At 33.4% G+C, this 24,035-nt stretch overlaps 1 long non-coding RNA gene across 1 annotated transcript in view; it reads right to left on the bottom strand.

Annotated features, from left to right (window-relative positions):
* Window positions 1-23,561, bottom strand: part of LOC119641385 — a 72,980-nt gene extending 49,419 nt beyond the window's left edge. The window contains exons 1-2 of the long non-coding RNA XR_005247823.1: window positions 23,496-23,561; window positions 3,270-3,468 (exon numbers count right to left, since the gene is read on the bottom strand). This is a non-coding gene — a long non-coding RNA (uncharacterized LOC119641385). The remainder of the gene's footprint in view (window positions 1-3,269; window positions 3,469-23,495) is intronic.
* Between the last annotated feature and the right edge of the window lie 474 nt (window positions 23,562-24,035).

A 24,035-nucleotide genomic window follows, 5' to 3' on the forward strand; every position in this document is an offset into this window, starting at 1 on the left:
GGACAGGTTAAATCTGTAGTTAATACGAGGGACCGAGGGATCAGGCTAGGGCCTGAATCTTTCTGTGGCGTACCAAGAGGCCATATTAATAGAATGGTTTTGCGATAAGCACAGAAAAAATCGGATTGCCATTGGAAGCAATGTGCGTGACAACGGCAAGCAAAAAAATTTATAAAATCTTCCCGCATAACACTTAAACTACTGGAGTATAAAAAAGAGCGACCTACGCTTGATCACAGGCTTCTACACGGGCCACAATTCTCTCAAGTACCAACAGAATAATATGAATACCTCCGAAGCCCATTTATGCAGATTTTGCCAAGGCACGAATGAGACGTTCTATCATATTCTGTGTGAATGTGGGGCCACCTGCAGAATTTGACCCGAATGTTCGGCGAGCCGGCGGGATTCATTAGAACTCTAAAGCTAAAGAATTAGGAACACGGGCGAGCACAATAAATCTTTTAGGTCGCGGTAGGGATAGTCCTCACAATTCATAATAATAAATGCTATATGTGTAATAATTACTTAAACTTAGGTTCGCTTTTAAGACCTTAACTCGAAAACATGGTATGCTTTTCATCTTTAGTTGCTTCTTTGCTGATTGATATTCTTTGTTATACAACGAACTTCTTTGCAATCTCCGCTATAAAAAGTCTTACTCTTAAGTCCACTTATTAATACTCTCAGCCTAAAAATAAACTGAATAATTATTTATTTTGAACCTGGCTGTGCTTCTGATCATTAATTTTTTCAATAAGAAAAGGCAATACTCATCATCACAACTCATTATTTTCTGATACGAATTTTTCACTTAATAATTTAAATAAGATATTATTATAGGGTGACAATTTTACAGTATTGATTGCCGGCGTGGGTGTATTTCACCTGAGCTAGGGCCAATTTAAAATAGGTGCATAGCATCTTTCATCAAGAGGTGTGCGATATTTTAAATCAATCATGCCATTGTTCTACGAGCCATGTGGCAAGTGGCGCCGTCCTGCTGAAAATAAACGTCCTTCACATCCATAGTCTCAAATATAAGCCAAAAGAAAGTCAATCCATTTACTGCCAATAAGCAAACAACAACGTTATCAAAAATCTCCAACTCAATTAGAGCCCAAAACTGCATTAAACTGCCATTCATTTAACCGCAAAAGACTGTTTGGCTATTTGGTATTTCTCTTGGGTTTTCACATCACAGAATAATTTTGTATAAGAAATCATAATTCTATGTGCATTTCGAGTACATTGCAGATTCCGCACCGGAAAACCAACACATTTGTATTTATCAAATGTCAAATATCAGCGCGATGACACTTTAAAAATCCAAGAATGAAGAAAAATGACACCTATGGTTGAAGGAATATATATGCGTATATATGTAAACCACGAATTGATACTCCCGCGACATAACATGGGCCGAATCAGTGTCATTATCGAAATGCCACGTCAACAAGGAAGGCATGGAAGAGCAGTTATAACATTACAGTCTTACCCAACAGTTTTGATGTCAACCCAAATTCATCAGCTATACATCCGTCTTAGGAACTTAGCCTTTTTACGGCCATTTTTCGACAAGTTTTTGAACTTAATTGGAGTGAAACGAACTTTTCTTTGGGAAAGCAGTTCAGTGGAGTAGCCTATTATAAATGAACTCAAACACAACCCCAACTGACTACTTTATTATAAAACATCGTTCGCTTAATCACAAGCAACCTTCCTTTGGCAATTTTGGATTGGATAAAACATTCCCTACATTCCCTTTCTCTCTTTCCCCACTTCTTTCTAGCCATCCCGGGACACTTCCTGGGGTTTCCAATTTGGAGTAAGTTAAGTAAATGGACCTTTTTGGGCAAAGTAACGAAAAGCGCAACGCTGATATATGCTAATTTTAGATTGAAAATAAGAACAATATTCAAATATCTTACGAGTTTTTTGTTTACGTATGAACTATAGTTCGCGGTTCAAGCAGATTAAAAATTTAGAGAAGTAACTTTTGAAGAATGGCTTGCTTATATTTTTAAAGGGATAAAGGAAATAATAAGCAAGAACATTCGAGTGGCCACATAGGTAAGAACTGCGACCAACCAAGTCAGTATTGCCCCTCACTCACCTCGCTCTCTCTCTCTGTCTTTCAGTCTTTCACCACTTCTTTCTCCCGTGTCACATTTATAGGAAAACACATTCTGAGCGATTGGTCATAACAGATGGTAAAAAAAAGGTTTTCAATTTGCTGTAACTGCTTCCATTGTTAAGTAAATCGAAATTTTTGGGCAATGTAACGAAAAGTGCAACGTTGATATATATCTTAATTTCAGATTGAAAATAAAAATTTTTTTTAAAAATTCGATCACCGCAGTAGCGGGCACATAGATACGAACCGTGACTACGCAAGTCAGTGTTTGCGGCTTTAAATTCAAGTGCTGCAGAATTAAGTTTGGTCGTAACTATAGTCAGTGGTTACACACGGCCACCGCTTTTTTATCACTCTCTCTTTCGTCTCTTTTTTCTGGCAGTCATCGTGTTATACGAAAAGACAACATACCTCGAGGTCTTAGGAATTGATCTGAGAAAAGGTTTAGGTTTAGGGTAAGGTTTTTTTTTTTTTTGTTAAAATTTCTTATAGTTTATAGTTTTACACAAAAACCTATGAATTCAGAGAAGATCTTTAATGCGGCTGTCCATTCTTCCCCCGTTTTGGTGTAAACTTTATGCATTATGTAAAGAAATTCGAAGCATGACTTTTGCTGGTGCAATTTAATGATCAGCATGTGTTAGGAATTGTTCATGTGCATAACCATCATATGCATAGCCATAAAAATATATATGTGCCCATATATATATATATATATATACAAATACATATAGAACTTTTACAAGAAGGCACATAAATGCGTAATCTACACAGAGTGTTTGGCAGCACCTGTCACTTAACTGTCGCCATTTCAATATTTATGTTTAATTGCAACACTTGCCAGTTTCGCAAATTAAATGTAAAAAAAAAAAAAAACAAATAAAAAAACAAACGAAAAAAAAAGAAGAATAAAATAAATAAACAGAAAGCAGAGCAAATGTTTTAAGATTTCAGGCAGATTTTACAGCAATTTAACCAAATTTACATAAACAAAAACAACAACAAAAGGCAGATGTAACCATAACTGAAGAAGAGTACTTTATGGGTTTCATTTTATGAAAAAAAAAAAGCTTAAAAGGAAAATTTAATAAAAAAAAAAATAAGAAGAAAATTTTGTCAAATTTTCACTAACCTTTCTTGTATAATATTGAGTGTGAGAGAAAAAAAAAAAAATTATGGCCGCAAATATTATCACAATTTTATTTTTCTCTTTTTTTCCACAGATAATAACTCAAGTGATTTCATCATTATAGGCTACCAGTACCAGTACCACTACGACTACGATTACTACAACTATTATCCATAAATTATTTATTTCATCAAATCTGAATCTGAAAATAAATAAAAAAATAAAACACACATTAATTTATTTATATAAATAAAATAAAATCAAAACATTTATGTTTAACAACAAATCACCCACACCACAAATGTCATAGCTAATGACTAATGTTTTCCTTTTCCTTTTCTTTTTTTTTTCTTTTTTTTTTTTGCTTAACTTTTCCATAAAATATATTTCATAATAATTTTATGAAATATTTTATGTCAAGTTTTTGTAAAAACAAGAAAAATAAAACAAATCGCACGAAGCGCTTTAAAGTAAGAAAAGTTTACCTAATTAGTAACTTTATCAGTTCAACTGTAGCCATCATTATCATTACCCGTTAACCTTTCAACTGATATGTCAACGTGTCACATACTGTCAACTCGTAAAATGTCATCTTGAAAAAGGTTCTCTCTCTCATACAGTAAAGAGCAACAATATTTATTTTCAAATTCAAGTTACAAGTCTTCGCTTTTTATCAATAACGAAAGGAAAGGTTCGTTCTTCTTCTTCATTTACTTTCTGAAAAAAGAAATGAATAGAAACAGTTAAAAAAAATTATTATTCGTTTGAGGTAAACCAAGCATCGAACTACTTTTGGATATTTTCGTAAGAGCCGAAGCGCTACTCGGCAAGTGATCGACCTACACAAGCAGTACTCGGAAGGAGTTTGAAGGGTTAGCCACAAGAACTAGTGCTTCCCACTTGAGTGCTCTCAATGCGTTGCTTGCTATTAATACGGACGGATGGACGGATGCCATGTAAAAAGATTACCTTGTCTTGCTTTTTTTGTTCTTTGAATAACGACGGATTCAAATCGATTGATGGTTCTTAGCAATTGTTTGCCAAGTTAATCACAGTTACTGGTCCCAAAAAATGTGGCTTTCCTGCCAAACTTTGACTATGCAAACAGCAAATGCTATAAAAAATTAATCTAAACTATGTTTTCCAAGCAAATGATTCTCTAAAAGTTTTTCGGTTACATGGCACGATTTACAGATATAACGTCACTCCGGACTACCTTTGGAAGAGTTGGATAAAAGGTTTTTATGGATTACTTGGCATGGGTTTTAGGTGTAACCTGATTCCGGACCTTGCAAGAGATGGATAAACGAGATTACTCGGCATCTTTTTAAGATATAACCCGACTCTGGACTACCTTTGCTTATGATGGAAATCGGAGAATACTTAAGGTAGTTAAAGCCGAAGCTAATAAACGAAAATGTAATGAAAAATTTTTTTACTATTAAAACGTCAGAAGAGAAAAAACGGTTGATTGACATTTTGTTGCATACACGCAGCGGAGTCTTCAATGGCTACAAATGTTTCCTCTCTATGTTACATACAACAGTCTAAGAAGTAAAAGCTCTTCCCAATGAAATCTTGGAACTGAAACGACACCGTATTAAATTGCTGAAGGGTGGGTTACCGGTTTTTAGATTTTCTTTTAAAGTCTCTTTTAGCAAATTTGCAATTTAAGATCACGCACACACACAAACAGTCTGCGAAAATCTGTTTTCCTTTCTTTTAAAAAAGTTCTAGTAAGATTTGCAAAAAAATAAATAAGAAGAAGAAGAAAAAAACAATTTTTTTTTTTTCATTTTTAAAAAAACAATCGGATAAAATTTTTAAAGTCTAAAGTAATTTAAGAAAAATCTTTAAAATAAAAAAAAAAATATGCAATATGGCGAAATATTTGTTGTCTGCTTTTTTTTCATTTTTTTTGTTTCATTTTTTTTTTTATGTTTTGTATTAAACAGTTTTTTTTTTTTTTATTGCAATCCAAGTATAAATTTTAAGAGCAACAAGCGTCAGATATATATATATACACACATATATATATACATATGTAATTACATATGTATAAAGTGTCCATATTATGCGTATACATACATATATAAATATATATCTATGTATATATATGTAATTACATATGTATAAAGTGTACATATTATGCACATACATACTTTTATATATATATATAACACATGCACATGCATAAATACATGTATATGTATATATATGTATGTTTATGCATATATATAAAAATGTATACACGTAAATACACAGATTTGGCTTTAAGCCAAATATACGAAGAAAAAATCGAAAAACGTGACACACGCCACGACTTAGCTTTGAGCTAAACAATTGTTCTAAATGAGAATGAATGAAAAATGTAAAACAAAAAAATAAATCCATAAACCTTTTAATAAAAATATTTTTTATTATTTCGGGCAGGGAAAAAAAGAAAAGATTTTAAAGAAATTTCAAAATTTCGAATCGGTTCAGTTTACAGAGAACATAACAGTGATGCTATCGATTGCTAAAATGTTTGATTTTGTTGTTCGCAGATAGATAACTACTCGCGTTCATCTGCCTTTTTCTTTTATGTATTTTTTTTTTTTTTTGGTTTTTTTCATTTTGCATTTGTTTTGTGAAACAACAAACAGCTAAAGTGAAAATGTCAACGTTCTACATTTTTAACATTTTCTGATATTCTGCATATCTTGCGTTTGTTGTTACATCTTCCAAGTCAACTAAAAAGCAGCAAACAAGCTGTCAGTAATTTTCTCGAGTCACAATTTCTTTTATGGATGAGTTAAATTTTCCTTTTTTCACTTTTGTTTTTTATTTTTTCATTTTTGTTTTTTATTTTATTGCTTATTGCATGTGAGTCCGTCTGTCTATAGCAGTCTTTGTCAACTGACAGTCGATGTAATTTAAGAAAATTATCCCTACATTACACGGCGACCAAAGCAAAGATGCATCAGATTAGTTTTTACCTTAACGATCCATTAAAACTAAAATCATTTCCGTTTCAAAAAAAAAAAAAAAAAAAAAAAAAAAAAAAATTCCATTTTTTATTAATTTTTTTTTTTTTTTTGCTTTAGTGCCGTCCGTTATTTCGTATTTCTTGAGAGTGAAATAAAAAGTGTCCAAATTAATTTTTTTTAGTTTTTCTACATTTTTTTTTTTTTTTTTTTTTTTTTGTTTTAAAATTTTTCTTGGCTTATAGCCAATAAAACAAAGGCAACAATTTCTTGTCCGATATGGGGAAAAAAGAAAAATGAAAGAAACAAACTTCGAGACACATTCTATCGCTTACCCGATTTTTTTTTCCTCTCTTTTTTGCTTCTACGAACACTGAGGTTATAAAAAGTGGCGCGTGACTGATTCATGAAAGCTATATATGTGGATATATAACTATATATATGTATGTGTATAAACATGTAAATATGTATCTATCTATCTACGATTTTATGCAGCTATGCTGAGAGCATTGTCTGGATTTTTGCAATCAATAATATCGCCGTTGTTCATACAGGTCTTTCTCAACGAGACGTATTAATTATAAGATTTTCTTCATAAATTTCAATGAAATAGAAAAATGTACATTTATATATAGGGGGGAAAAATATGTATATATATAAATATATATATACCAAAAAGTCCAATCAGTCTGATAGAAGCCAATTAAAGATCGTCATTAGAAGACTTCCGCACTGTGACAAATCCTCTTGCATGGATATAAGCATTCCGGCGCTCGAGTTAGTATACTTGCAACGAAACTTCAAGGGGCTACATACATCGAAGATCAAGCAGATTCTTATAGATCCTTATAGATTGTGACATGGATTTCACGTGGGTACCTGCCTGGATGGCTTAACCCCACGGTTGCCCAAGCCACAATGGGGAAAGCTCTACGAAGACAAATATTTACAACAAATATCATAAAGTAAAAGTCTTTGCTGCTGAACCTATTAAAAGTCTTTCCCGCTCTCTTACAATGCCCATAATAGATAGCAGAATGAACAAACGAGCTGCACTCCTCGAGCCAAAACATAGAACACTGATAATATCGTTTAAAAACAGTCTGATAATTATGCCTCAATCTATTATATGAGATCGCCTACCTGCCAGTATATTCCTGACAGTCACAGGTTACAAGATCGGAGACTTTTCCAAACCCCAAAAATTAAACCCATGCCCCTAGAGGGCTACTGTGGATTTTAGGCGTGGAGCGTGGAGCACAGGATACCCTACGACACCTGGGGCAAGAAAAGTTAATTTCAAACACCATAAAATTTAAAAATTCAAGATCGACTTCCTTCCATTTAATCATAAAGTCTTTAGTTAACCCTTAACAGGCCGGAAGTATTTAAATCTGACTGCAGAAATAAATTTACGCTACCTTGCAGGTTTAACGGTACGGAAATAAAATGACAGAAGTGACCGGACGCCAACAGTACGGGTGTTAAGAAAAATAATAAAACGATTTTTCCCGATTATACACAGGCTTGGACCCAGTGAGTAAAATTGCCATGCCGTTTATATGGTGGCATTGAGAGGTGAAGGGCTAAGGATAACCGTTAAATTACGGCAATTTTCCAAGTCACGTTGGGTGATCAATTAAGCGCATTAGAAGTGGAAGGAGTAAAATGAATGTTGTGACTACAATTGTAAGTACGTGAAGTTATTGGACCCGTACAATGCCGTCACGTTACAAGCGACAGGAGTTTTGCTAATTAATTCACCTTCACGGCGCGTAAATTTAGTAAACGCCAGCAAAACTTTCACGCCACTTAAGAAAAATCTAAGTACTACGAAGGAATGTTAGAGTGGGGTGCCATTAATTAAGAAGCCTATAGATAATCTATACCCCCCTCACTATTCCTTCCTACGCACGTATAGCACGACTGATCTTTGCGTAATTTTATAACATTCACATGCCAACGATTGGAATTGGAGTAGACGTTCCTTACGCAGCATTGTAGCAATTCTTACGATCTGACTTTATAGTGTTAAACAGTTAACTGAACGTCATGATCCCTCCACCCGTTATTATTCTCTCATTAAATTTTATCATAACAAATTTTAGAAAGTATTCTGTCATTTTGTCAGGTCGTTTCATTCCTAAACCTAATTTCATATCACACATACTGTGTATTTGACGGGTATACAAATATATCGCTAAAGAGATCGACACAGTAAACCAGTTAAATAAATTTATACATACATATATTATATAGAGTATGTAATATTTGTAAAAGTTGAGTAAAACACGACTTTCGCCTAATACGATCACTGATCGTGATCTACTCTTTGCCTTTAAGCTTAAGATTAAGATAAGAAGATCACAAACAAATTAAGTGATCGGTGTACCACAATATTCGCTTTAATATGAATGCGATCAACGATTACAACATATACTAAAGAGCTTTTGATTTTAGAACAGTTGTTTATCAGACTCTGAAAAATGTTAATCATTTAAGTAAGTGATCGGAGTGATACAAGTTATCACGCTATCTTAACGCCATTATTGTTCTCAGTAAGCCATCGAATTTTCGAACAAGGATGTCCTCATTTAACTTAAAAGGGCAAAAATTTAACTACAAACATAAAAACACCATAGTTCAGCTGATCACCAGGACGACTAAGATCTTTCATTATAGAGTGTTCAAGTGTTTAATACTCTTCGACATTATAATAGAAGCACTCACGCCAAAATCGATCAAGTTGCGGTACTCGTTGAATTGTTTTCATATTTTTCGGATGGGATTGTTGTTACTACAGTCTATTCTGCAGTTATTTATATCAAGTATTCGAAAGTGCCTGAAATCTCGCTCTGGAACATTTAGGTATATTTTAGATATCAAGTACTCGGAATCTGGTATGCCATTGAAAAGCTTCTGAACAAAAGACGTGTTTAGCATAACCCGTCGGCTATCAAGAGTGGGCAACTTTGTACGCACTAAACGATTCCTATGTGGTCGAAGACGGACATTAAGATGCCAGGACAAACACCGCAAGCCAAACGATATAAACTATCAATATACGAACTCAATCTATTTACGGTAAAGATCATATTGTGGATCTCCGATAATCGAATTTTATGCCAGAACAGATTTCACTAGCGGTATATATAGCAACTAGGTAGTGTAAGAGTCAGTATATATATATACAGATGATTCATTTAAATGGCTAATAAAACATAATAGTTTTTTTGTAATCGATTATTATATTTACTCATCACACTCAGGTCTTTTTCGTTACGTATTTAATGTTACGTATTTTAATGTTTATGTTAATGTTTCGCACTGTATAGGCTAAGCATTTCTGTTAACTTACAGTTTCATGAGGCGCCATCCCGTGTCATATTTATGCATTATTATTATGTGATCATTAGGATTTGTTATGGTTTGAAGCATAGCTAACGAACTTTGCAGCATTATGATAAAAAAATTGCACACTTTCATGACCAGATGACGCTTTACTTTAGCTGATATTTTGTATTGTTGTATTTTTAAATCGCTACACATATGGGAAATTTTACACAACACACAAAACATCTGTTTATTTTAATAAAAAACTTGTGACTCTTTTTCTTTTTTTTTTTTCTGTTGTTTTCGGCTATGTATATATAGAAAAGGGAAATTTTATTTTTGTTTACACCAAAAAAAATTTAAAAAAAGAAAACAAAGAGAAAGAGAGAAAAAAAGAGAAGGAGAGAGATACAGAGCGGGAGAGAGGAAGACAGAGAGAGAGAGAGAGAGAGAGAGAGAGAAATCAAGAAATCGCGAGAAAATCATACACACACACAATATAATTTATTTTTAAAATAATATTAAAGCTATTAATAATTTTTTTTTTCTGTTTAAATTAAAGAAAATTTTTCAAATATTAAGACAACGTCTACTTTAATCATTTAATTTTATGAAATTAAAAAAAAATTAATTTTAGATATCACTTTTTTAATTTTCTTCAAACTGTCCTTCGTTGATCGTTATTTTTAAATTCTCAATCATTTTCTCATCTTAATTTATAAATAAATTTATCGCTTTTATTAAAGGTAGAAAATGATTTTTTTTTTTTTTTTATTTATTTTTTTTTTTTGCAATTATTTGCTTCACTTTTTAATTATTTTATATATTAATTTTTTTTTTATTTATTTTGTTTTTTAAATTTTTCAGAATTTCTTTTTTTTTATGTAATTTCATATTAAATCTCATCATCACATTAAACGAGAACAGAAATAAATTTAAAAAATTTGAAATTAATTAAATCGCGCGCGCGTTTTCCTTATTGTGTTTTAAAATCATTCAATGCTACTGGTACTGTTCATGTCGCTTCTGTGTACTATGGTCGAGCGGCAGCAGCAACCAATGTTCACAGAGAAAACGAGAGATATAAATGGTATGTGCTTGTGCCGCTATCGATGATGATGACGATGATGAGTTTTTGTTTGAGCCATTTTTAATTTTAGAGGTATAAACCCCATATAAATACCCGCCAACCAAATAATGTTTCTGTGAAAAATCATTTCTTAAATAAATTAAATGTTTTCTGTACTTCTTCTCATTTTATAATTTATTTTTATATCCGTACAAAGGCGAGTAAAGAGACTTTTACTGTTTGGATACTTTTTTTTTGTTTTGTTTTTTTTTCTTTCTTTTTGTTCTTTTTTTTACAATATTTTAAAATAGAATTTGTTTATATTAAATATCGGGGGAAATTTTCGATTTTAAGAGTGAGGGAGAGAAATACAAACAAAATCAAAACATATTGGATGAGAGTGATTTTTCAAAGAGTGTTGTTTTGGTGTTTTCAATGCGACAAGCGGAAGGTTTATTGAAAAGAAAACGAAAAAACAAAAATCAAATAAATTTAATTTCAATACAAGATGAGTCAAAGAGAGCTACATGAACAAGGTTTAAAACCATCCTTGTTCAGGGTCTTGCACAGAATAAGTTTTCGCAAGCAGAGACTTTCATTCATTATAATTTCATTTTTTTCTTTTCAAAATTGTACACCAACTGTCAACCAGGATGGGTCAAGCCTTGGACTAGAGATTTTCGATTGTTGTTTATCCAAAGTCATAACAAAGGGGCAAAACCACTAGCAGGGCAAAGCCCACAGTTCAATATCTTACACCAATTTATTTTTATGGCTTTTTAAAATAGAACGGTGTATGAGAAGTGCTCGAAAAAGTGGACCGACCTGAAGCATTTTTCAATAGCGTTCGTCTTGGGCCAAGACATATCCGGTGTACCAAATTTCAAGAAAATATCTCGCAAATTGCGACAAGAGACAGATTGACGAGAGGACGGACAAACTTAAATTGATTCAAAAGCACAGAAGGTGAGTCTATCTTAAATCCCTCTGAAGGTTGCATAAACTCGCACAAAATTAATATACCAGTCTCCCAATATAAGGCCCTACTTTGAATACTGAACTGACTTAGGAATCAGCTTTACCCAGTTTGGATCACGTATATAGTTTTTTTGTCTACTAGGATGAGGATTCCTCCAATCTGCAGGCTTTCATGGAAAGCATACTTTTGCCTGAAAATTATGTGTAACTTTTGCTGGATTATTACCAACAAGCCTATTAGCCTAAGTGGTGTAGGGTATTTAAAATTTGTTCTCCTGTACTTTTTTTAGAACATGCTTAAAATGTTAGATAATCCCATTTATCCCTCATGGTTATTAACTTTTGATACCTATTCGAAGTATTATAAAAGCCTGCATAAGATTTTAACTCTGTACTTTGATACCTATCAACAAAGTTGAATATGCAAAATTGTTGGCGTAGTTTATACTTGTAAGAAACTTTTTTAAGTTTTTTTTTTTAATTGTTGAAACCTATTAAAGGCAATTTTTTAAACTGCTCATGTTTAAATATATAGTCGCTTTAACTTCAATTTTATTCCCCTCTTAGGTTTAAATGTATTTATACGTAACGTGTAATAGGTTTATAAGATTAAGTTTTAGACGTAAGTTACGTTTAAGGAATGATGTGAAAGGGCAAAGCGTTGTCGCATTCGAATACGCAACCGTTCAATTTTCAGCATCAACTGATTTCGAACGCAGGTTAGATGACTACGGTAATCACTGTTTCCAGTTCTTCTGTTTTCCGCGCACATCAACTCGTTATAAAATCCACAGAAATCCGTGTAAGTACACATAGTTTGGAATGGGCCTAATAAACCGATTGGCAACACCAATTTCTTTCGAATAAAAGTTAGCTGGCTACGGTGATCACCGTTTCCATTCGTGGTGATTGGGTTAATCACCAACAACTACACCGTAGTCTTTCCGTATAACCGGCGAAAATCCGTATAAGTACACAGAGTAGGAACTGTTCCGATAGAAATAGACTGACAGGAGGGTCAGTAGGATCTAAACTCGATTGGTAAAATGAACTCCAACACCATATCAAATCCGATAGGCTTAGTCCAACCAAGGAAATGATAAATTAAGATTACATTAAAGCCATGAAGACATTACATTTTGCCAAGGTGACCAGAGAAACGAATTTTACTGAATAAATAAATTAAAAATTCAAATTTAACTTATATGCACTGCACGTTTCCTTGTCTAAAATAAATAGGAATACGCTACGATAGAAAAGGATACGACAACCCGGCATCGACCATTAATTAGAGCACTTCATTAGAAACTTTAATCTTGGAGAAACCGAATAGGTTAAGGTCTTTACAGTTATAATGTTTAGAAATGCTTATTCCAGTAGACGCAGTCAAAGGTAGCTAAATAAGAAGGAATGGGGGATCCTGAGTGTACTACACCCGAGTGTCGTTCAACGTGCACTCGTAAACCCCTTGAGAGATTTCGCTGTCCTACTTTTAAGTACATGCAGCTCTTGTTTCATGATCTTTTTTTACACGATTTTGAAATAACACGGTTCATCAATTAGACCCAATACACCTTTTTTTTGTTCTAGCACGAAGTCAAAAAAAAAAATATTTTTTTAATTCTAATTTTAACAGTGCATTACAAAAACTTATAAAAACAACAACACCTGAAACCAAAGTTCAGCTATTGACGGCGGTGATTAAATTCGAGTGGGCTTGAAATTTGCTGCAAATGTAGAGCAACATTCTCTTACTCATAATCTTGACATGGGGCCTGCACTAAAATTTCAACACAATCTCAAGTTTTCTTTAGCTTGATATCAAGAATTATATGAACAACTTGAGAAACCACAAAAGGCGGATCCTAATGACAGACTTTATAACCACAAAAAAACAAAAAAGAGGCCGTTAATAACAAAGGAAATTCTTCTCGTCAATATTGCTAGATATGTGATGATAGCCATTTTGGTCCAATCCGTAATAAACGGCCATAGTAGCAATGAATTTTTATATGTTCTACTTATAGAATGAATTTTCACTGCACACTACTTTTAGTTTTTGGTAGTAAAAATGAATAGTTTTTGTTTTGTGCATATGTAATGTGGATTTCATAATAATTTTTTTTTGCACGGTTTCTCAGAAAATATCTGTAGTTTTCTCAACTTACACAATTATTTAAAATTTTAAAACATATCATCAAATTTACCATATATCGCAATATATATATTTTTTACACGATTTTTTTACGGTAGGAATACCTAAGGTACTACCGTGTAAAAAAAGACTTGGATGTAAATTGTACTTATATGTGTGTATATATGTATACCTGACAAGTCATAAATTAGGCGTGGTCATTCACGTACATCTGGCAATGTGAATTGTTAACTACCCTACTATATGAAAGAATAAGTATTCACTTACTCGTTAGTAAAGAAGAAAATATAAGTTAGTCTTAATAAAATGTCTAAGCACAACAGCGTTATCGAAAATAAAGCTGGTTCGTTTTTCGGGAAGCAAGGAAATAAATCCTGGGTATCTATAGATTCGCCTTAAGTGGTGTAAAACATCTTTTCCCATTATTTATGCAACAACAATAGGAAAATATCGTTATTGTTATTACTAATAGAAAAAAAAACAAAAAAAAGATAAGTCATTAGTATAATAAGAAGAAGCACAGATAGTAGCAGACTTTAACTCAATGCTGCTATTTATTATTAATTACTATTCCAATTAAATTCCCCTCAACTGCTGCTGTGTACTGCTACAATATTTATTGAGTGTTTATGTTTGATACATAACGAATGAATAAATTTAGATATCAAGTTATAAGTAATATAAATAAAATAAAGGTAAAGTGCAATAAAATAAAATGCAATAAAAATGACACAATCAGTATCAATTAAAATATTATAGAAATATATATGTGTGTAAGAATTTCTTTTTAAATTAATTACTTCCATTTAATGTAACGGTAAACGATGCAGAAATCGTTATAATTTTTATATGACGAACTTACGTGACTTTAATAAAATAGAAAAATGTATATCGTTAGAGAATAGATTTCTACATATCTGAGATATGATAAGTAATCGTAGAAAAGTTAAGTTAAGCAATTTCTAACGGAATAGCATTAGAATTCTAAATGTTAGCTTAGTTTTATTAAATTATCACCTATCCAATAAGGATTGAGCCTTCTGAGTTAGTATGTAGATGCGTTATAGATGAACAAAATTCGTGTAGATGTAATGATCGCAAATAATACTATTATTACAGTCAAAATTATGATGCACATTCAATCATACAGGAATACAGAATATGTTGATTAACGCGTGACAATAAAAAACAAGTTCAGTCATAACCGAATCTTTTATACCCATCACAGATGTCCTAAGAAAGGCAAAAGAACGAAATTTTCATGCCCTATAATATGAAGTGGGCGCAGCTGATTTTTTTCTATTTACAAAATAAAATTTCTATTGCATAGGCTTATGGGCGTTAGAGGCGTGTCCTTCGAAAAGTTTAGGTAATTTTCAAATTATTTTTCTCCACTTGTTCGCGAAGGGGAGAATGTTTATCACAAATACTACGCACTGGCGCAGACAGACAGATGTACAGACGGACATATTTCGGTGCACACCAAATTTAAAACTGACCAAGAGTTATGGGGTTTTTGAAGTTTTTTCCTGCGCCTTAAAAACCTACTGGAAAGAAATTCAATTTTGATACACTATATAGTTAAGGTAGGCGTAATCATTTTTTTCCACTTTTATATACAGATGCTATAGCATCGCCTACTGAATACGCCTTCAAACGTGTGTACATTTATTTTCTGTACTTTATGAGCAATGAGCAAAAAACCAATTTCTTATTCCTTTTTAAGAACAGAGGTGTTCTCAGTTTACCTGATCCTGTGGGCGTGTCCTTCGACCGATTTCGCCCATTTTCAATACCAACATGCATGCAAGAGCTTCCAAAGTTTTTGCCAAATTTGCAGTCGGGAGTTTTTTTTTAACGGCCGGTCTGTGTACAACAGACATTAGACACATGGACAGACAGGGAGGCAGACATGCTTAAGAAATGCTCTCTGATGCTTCCTTCTGGGAGTTACAAATGTTTTGACAAAATAAATATACCTCTCATCCCTCGATGATGGGCATAACAATAGAATACCAATAGCCTTAACTGCTAGCTGCTTACAAATTCAACGGTAGAGCGTTCAGTACCTTGATAGCCTATTGTCTGGAAGACACTATATAGTGCCGCGTCTGTACAATCTTCGCGTCTGTATTGCGGGCTGCGAATTTGTGCACATATTACGTTCTATCGTACTATCATTTACATATTGCAAAGCACAACGCTCCGAGATACGTTAGGCACTCACCGGAAAAATGTAGAATGCTTTGTTATGTGCGTAGCTAAAGCAAAAGTTCTAAGCTTACATTAGCGATCAGTGTTGAAATATTTAGGAAAATTGTGGTCAACATAAGAGTAGCACTTGACACGATTTCTCTCAATTCTTATCGATGAACCTCTACGAGCTAGAACTGCTTTTGCGAAGATTTATAACAAACAATAACCAAAACACCATAGCCTATAGAAGTAATAAGTGAAAATGCTCATGGCTTCAAGACCAATTTTTATTCCGAAAAATAATACAAAGTCTTATGTTGCATAATACGCGGGCCTTCAACCCTCAAGAGAGTTACGTGATGTAACTCAACGCAACTCATCGTCATCGGCTGTACTTTATTAAAAATTAGAATATGGTGCTTAATACGTTAAAACAGATGCCTGAAATCACTTGGCTTAATTCGCAATGAGACGTTATGCGGAAAGTAGTCGAAAACCTTGTCCGGCCCGAACCATTGTCCATAGCTTTCGTTTTTGAACCAAATCACATCGGTGTACTAAATGTCAGCAATATATTTGAAAAATTGCAACCTTCAGATTGAACACAAAAACACAGACGGACAGACAGACAAGCCAAATATATACTATAATAATAATGCAAGATAAATCAATCTCAAGCCCTTCTGAGTATTGCGTAAATCCCCATAAACTTTATATGCCCTTATACCGCAAGTGATGTAGGGTACAGCTAGCAACTCGCCTTTACCAAATCTTTGCAGATCCAGCACCTTTATCCTAAGGAAGGCTATAAAGAAAAACGAAACAACAAAACTTTCATGCTCGATAATATTGAATGAAAGAGACTGATTCTACCGATGTTTGCAGAACGTACGAGAAAATCTCTATCATATCTCTATTGCAGTCTATGGGGAATGAGCAAAATACCTACAAAGCAGAAATGTTTTCAGTTCATGTTGCACTTTAGCTGTATGTGATTTCAATCCCAAGACTGCGTGCAAGAATTTCAAGGCAATAGAAACTATCGTTCACTATTCCGAGACAAGGTTTACTACAGACATTATACAGACGGATAGACGAACAGATGTCTTACAAGGGGTTGACGTAAGTTTCTGCTGTGGAGGCTCAATCCTACGGTGCCCGATGGCGAACGGAGTGAGAAAACTTCACTCCCGCTCCACAGTCAGACAAACGGACGGACATGCTTACATGGATTCCGAGCTTGACCTTACAGAAAAGTTTTGACAAAAAAACAATAGTATATTATTGGGTGAGCGTAGCCGGCTATGGGATGCCGACAAAATGTGCATGGAAAGTTTTATGCTGAGAGGCTGGGCTTCCAACGTTTATGACAACTTCGAGACTGATAGCTTCATTTCTGCAGCCACGAGACAGCGGATGGACGGACAGACTTACTTAAATTGATTTAGAATTGCTTTATGGGTGTTGCAAAACTTTTGGCAGAATGAATTTAACCTCTTTCCTTGACCGGTTGATACGATCTTATTATATAATCATCCCCCAATCTTGAATGTTCATAGAGATTATACTTAATATGCTACCTATACTAAGTGAAGGCATCGTTTTATATACATGGATTTTGCCAAATTTAGAAAAATTGAAAATACTTATTCAAATAATTTTTGCAAACAAACTAACACACAATGCGAGCTAAGTAAGATCTACCAAGTATAAATTTATGATATATGGTATAGGAAATTTCATATAAGTGGGAAAGGAAAAGTACTCAACCCGTGAGCTATTTCCAGAAAGCAAGCATCTGTTTTCTTTTATTATCTGAATTGTTGAACATTTGTGGCAAAAATTAACTGCAGTACACAACAATATTTTGAAAAGCAAAGGAAAAAAAAAATCCTATTAATTATTTTTAAAACATCAGCTACACATAAAAAACAACATATGTAAGATCTGCAGCTATTGATCGAAGAGAGAGAACATTTTAACCCACACGCACAGATATATACATATTTTTATATACATTTACAATGGATACAAAATTAGCTCTTATTGAATTCCTCTCTTTCTGTCGAGTTGTTAAGAATAGAAATGAAGTAAAAGGATTTATTTTTGGCATGAAATGAAAAAAGGAAAAATTCAATTCATATATTTACGCATTTATGAAAACAAATATAGAAAGTTCGTTTTGTGGCAAATCTTGGATACTTTTCATCGGCAACCTTTAGAAGGTCTCTTCAAATATTTACAGCATATTATGCTGCTAAAAAGACATATGGCTTTTATAACGTGATGTGTTTTTGTTGAGCGCATCATTGACGAACTTATTTTGCTCTTATTCTCCCAACTTTTTAATTATATCCTCAATAGTGGATATGCATACATAGTGGCCCTACGAAGCCGATCTTCAATCTTCGATATTTACAATGTATATTTGTTTGAATAAAGACCGCATCGAGAGATCGATTCAAGTAAGAGTACAAGTTTAAGATACCTTTCAAGACTTATTATAGCTATAAATAAAACAAATTAAAATATTGCGGTGAAGCAAAGCCGGCCCCCTTCCATCCTACATCACTTAATAATAGTTAGGCAGTCTCTAAAAAGAGGACAACTAAAACAACAACAACAACAATGAACACAAGTTTTTAAAATTTTGGTTTTTTATTAATGTGAAAAATCACGCACGGGGGTTTTCTCCCATACGGGTAACATGGCGTTGAGCAGAAAGAAAGGAAAAGAACAAGAGAAAGAGATAGCAAGTGTGTGTTAGGCCTTTGCCGACTGAGTTACGACCAACTATGCTTAAACCGCACTTTTGATGTTTGAATCTGCAAACGTCGACTTGTTACTGGCACCTCCTATCTACTCGGTTATGCGGCAATTGCCTTCTACGAGAAGAATCCCCATACCTTTAATCGATGTGGCGAAACTTTACTATACCCAGCTTGTTTGCCAAAGAACTCAATATAATTTCTCTTTTCCTCGTCATAAAATATGTATGTACCAGTAGATCTCTTTGCCATAAAATGGACTGATTTTTATAAAAATTCTTATACGGAAGGAAGTCCGAAAATGGACCGATGTGGTCCAAATGTAGTACAATAAAATTTTTATACTGAATTACTTACTATTCCGAATCAATTTTCATCATAAAATACTACAAGATAGATAGATCTAATTGACATATTGAATGCATGATTGCATAGATAGCCGAGTAGTATCAAGTGGACATGGTTAGAGCATTAGTGCTTAGTCGACAAAAGCATTATTGATTGTGTCGCGGCTATTTTCCTATCTCTTTCTTTTTTCTCACTTCCTTCCGAACATTCCCCCAATGATTGGTAATAAAAGGAAAAAGTATATATGAGAAAAAAGTCAAAAAATAATCCTCTTACGAACATTATGTTTTTAATGATTTCTTTCTCGCAGAATTCTAAAAATGAAAATTTTTTTCTTGTAAAAAATTTATTCAATATGTAGCTTTTTACTAAGAAGTCCTCTTCGGGTTTAAGACTACACATGGGAGAGAGACAAAGAGAGACAGGCAGAGAGAGAAAGAAAGAGAAAGAGAGAGAGAGAGGGAGAGAGAGAGAGACAGAGAAAAATAAACGGGGACTCTTGCTTAAATCGATTTACAGAGAGGTTTTGAAACAAATGGTATAACAAGAAATGAACCGATTTTAGGTTGTTCTGGGTACTGCATATATGCACCTCAACTTAATATAATCAAGTAGTAGTAAAAAGAAAACATTTGCATTAATTAATGTTTCAAAGTTTTAATATTTTTTCGGACAATGTGACAGAGATTTTTGCTATTTCGCCTTATTACTGTGGCCCAAGCGAAGGAATTTTTCCAAATCTATGATGAACAGAACTTCTTTGCGCAGAGTCAACAATGTTGTGTATTTCTCGGCGCGGCAGACGTCTGCCTACTACGTAATGAAATCAAAGAAAAAAGTGTTAAGTCGTTTCAGAGAAAAAATCGACTTTTGCAAGAAAGTCCTTATAACAAGACAATTTTTATAACTGTCTTCCCTTCCCTTTAAAATTTCATTTTATCAAATTTTGTTAGTTAACAGCGAGACAATGCACGCTTCAGAAACTTTTTCAAATTATCGACATTTTAATGAAAATTCATATAGGGTCGCCATAACATTAGTCGCGTTAGGGTCCTATCTCAATAAGTCCACTGTTCCGTGCCAATAGAACACTAACGGGATCGAAATGAAGAAAATTTAAAGAAAATAGAAGAATAGAAGAGGAATAGAAAATAAAAAAAAAAAAGAAAACCTATCACACATCCTCACACATAACATTTCGCTCGTTTCTTAAACCAACCAAGACAACGAACGAAAGCAATCAAAAACGAACTTCCGTAAGGGCTCTCTGCATAACAGTCGTATGCACACTAAACTCATGTCAATTTTCTTGGCTGAGAAGTGCGTTATGAATGATTTGGAAGAAGACTGCGCTATGCATGGCGCACTGATTTAAGCAAAGCTTTTAATAGAATTGATCGCAAACTATTATATTATGGAAATTGTGTCGCTTAGGTTCTCCTCCATATTTTATTGATTGACTAGCCCCCTTTTTATTGATTGGCTATCCTCCTTTTGGGTGCTCTTCAACTCTTATCAATCTAATGAGATTCTTGGCACTTCAGGTCTCTCCCAAGGGAGTCACTTGGGATTGATTCTGTTTATTCTATACATCAATGATCTCCCTTTAGCAATTGATTCTGCCAATATCCTAATGTACGCAGATGAAGACAAATTTAGTCATGTCTCCTCCAAGCTGACGTAAATAATATGGTACCGTAGTGTTCCCTCAATTTTATGGGGTTAACCCACAGAGAATGCGAGATACCCTTATTTTCGGGGCGGAACTTGTTCGCAACGGAATATTTTATAGATTCACTCAAGCTGGAGATCTGGTGGATTCAATTCTCGACTTAGGTATCTTGTTTCAATAGCTAAACTTCGATTCAATTTGCACGCTGAACAGTCTATGGATAGAGCTAGATCAGTGTTAGGCTTCATTAAACGCTTATCGAGAAATTTTGACGACCGATAGGTGACGAGAAAACTGTAAGGCAGCTAAGGACGCCTCGGTCGTATGGTCACCTTCATATCGTCGTCGAATTAGGTGGAATCTTTGCAGAAGAAGTTTTTGCTTTCGGTTTAAGAGATTTGTGTTGCGATCCAAGGGTTTTCCTACCTCCTTATGAATATAGATTGCTACTTACAGTCTTACCCGCCACTTAGGCATTACTTTATGATAAAGCTGATTAATGGAGCCACTGATTCGCCGTTTTTGTTAAGTGCGATGAATTTTAATGTTCCTGTCCGTCCGACAAGGAACTTTCTTTGCGTTAAACTCAGCCAACGCTAGCATTTTAATCCGCTTAGGCTTCCCTGTAGCAATCTAATTTACTTACCAGATCCTGTTACTTCTTTTTAATGCCGGTGCACTGCCACCGTTTTCCATAAACTAATAATAAAATCGTGTTATTCGGAATTCTAAGACGGAGTTTGACGGGTAATTGATAGACACATTGTTTATTTTCTTATATGTTTGTATTAATGGTCTGTTATTTTAAGACTTTTTCTACTTGAATTGCAATTGAGTTAGGGTCTTCAAGTGTATGAATTGCGTAATTTAGGTGAATCTTGACCTTAGATAAATTTAACAAAGAACAAAGAACCACGTTACCTTTCTGTCCACTCCAGTTCTTGCCTTCCTTCCTGTAAAGCATCCAACATTACCTTTTATATGCAAAATATTAACCGACTATAGTACGCTTTCGAATTTGAATTGTCTGCGTGGACTTAGTGTCGACTAACTTTACTTTTCATTTTGATTTTTCGCTAAATTTGACGTTACGTAAGCAAGAAGAAAATTCAGGCTATATGTACTTAGAGTTATGCTCTAATCTCTGCCTGCTCTGATCATCGTAGATAGATATAAAATTTTATTTATTTAATAATTACATGAAATAAAAAATGTAATTAAAGTCAATAAATAAAATGCTTTATAGCATATCTGACCTTATTAATGCTTTGTTAAAAGTGATTGAAGTGTACTTTAAATTAAGCAAGAATAATGCAATTCAATGAATTCGATTATTAACTTCAAACAAAAAAAAAAAAGAAAACAAAAAAAATTATAGAATTTGCGCATCATTTTGTGTGTATGCGTGTGTGTGTATTTTTCATAACCACAATTCAATGCACAAGAGCACACACAAACACATACAGTTGGGTACAAGTTTACAAGTTTAACCGTTAAGAAAAGTAAGCAAATGATGAAACTGTTAAATAACCAGGGAAGCGTTTAATAACATAAACTCGGACACACACGCGCGTGCATACATACCGCAAACACTGAAACCACAACAGAAAGTGATTTGTGAATAAACACCTATTTATTGGACAACTATGTGCATGTGTATATATATATATGTATATATATACATGTATATACGAAATTTTTCCGTTAAGTTAATTAATTAGTGAAGTGTGTAATGTGCATGCGATACATCGATCCGAATGAGTACAGATATGTATACATGTGTGTATCTCTGTGTGTGTATGTGTGTGTGTGTGTTTATGTGTAATACACACAGTAACCCACTATTCAACTGGAAGTGTAATTAAGGTGGAAAATTTACATTAAAATGCAATGATATGTGAAAAATTTTCTTTTTTTTGTTTTTTTTTTTATATTTGAATAATAAAATTTAAAAATAATTTTTTTATTGAAATTTAAAGATATGTATTATTAACACTACGCCGCAAAGTAATAGTGAATTTGGTTTGTTTCTCTAAAAGAAATTATATAAGAAAATATATTGTGCAACGGTTTGTATGATTAACATAAAACAGAACATAAGGGCTTACGGTTTGTATGAGTAATTCAGTAATTGACAAGAACAAATAAATAAAACTGTATTCACTTTGAGAAAAATCTGGGACAACAACCCATATCATCATAGCGGACGCATAAATATTTCGCTTGGTTTTGTAAAGCAAGGACATGCCTCTGAAGCGATTAGCATTACTTAAGATAATAAATGCATGAAAGAAAAGCAAAATCAATATTTATTCGATCTTAGCAACAGCATTTTGTGCGTTGATTTTAGTTTTTGAGTTAATGTGGGCGTGTTTTGCAGACAGATCATATACTTATTCAAATGTCATATTTGCTAATCAAGGGAAAATAACGCCCGCTCAACTTACACCTTTTAAATTTTTCTTTGTCAACTTGAAACGAATGCTACTCACACTAGACCGACGGACACACTTTTCAAAATAGCAATCTTACGCTAATCAAAATTACGTACATACATCAGAAAGACTTTTATACGCTATGTATAATGAACGTGCCCTGCCTTCAATTACAAATACACAGTATATATATATATATATATATATATAAGGTTCGGGAAAAAGAAATCTATTATTGTTACGTAAACTTCAAGACTTTATTTCGAATTACCAATTTTTTTCCCCAATGTAATATTAAAAAATACTTACAGTTTATAAGTGAGGGAAAGGAAACCAACTCTCGTCGATTTCTATTTCTCAGGTAAAGCTGCAATGAGAAACGCAAAAAGGAGATTGTTTTAAAGGCAATTTAGTTAAGAACGTTTGTGGAAAAAATTACTTAAATTTTTTATAAATGCTATGCAAATAGTATTGAAATTTATTGAAAAGAGGAAACTATAACTTTCAGGTAAAACTTAGTGTAAAACCCGATAGTGCTAAGTACGAATGGTAACAAAAAATAAAGAAAAAAAATTTTCTTTTTTTATTATAATCCCTACCAAAAAGTGCAGGTATATTAGGTATGTTGTCATTTCATTCCAGCAATCAGAGACGGCCCTCAATTTATTTTACATATTCATCATAAACATAAGCATACATACTAACTGACAAGTGCGTGTGTAAGTTTTATTTTTTTTGAAATTTTTTTCGTACAAAAACTAATAATAGGTTTCGTTGTTGAAAACTACGTTAATGAGTTGCCCCTTTGCTCATTCGTTTTTAGGCAAATTAGGAACAAAATTGCGTTCG

This window comes from Glossina fuscipes, unplaced genomic scaffold (genome assembly GCF_014805625.2).
Source record: "Glossina fuscipes isolate IAEA_lab_2018 unplaced genomic scaffold, Yale_Gfus_2 148, whole genome shotgun sequence".
NCBI lineage: Eukaryota > Metazoa > Arthropoda > Insecta > Diptera > Glossinidae > Glossina > Glossina fuscipes.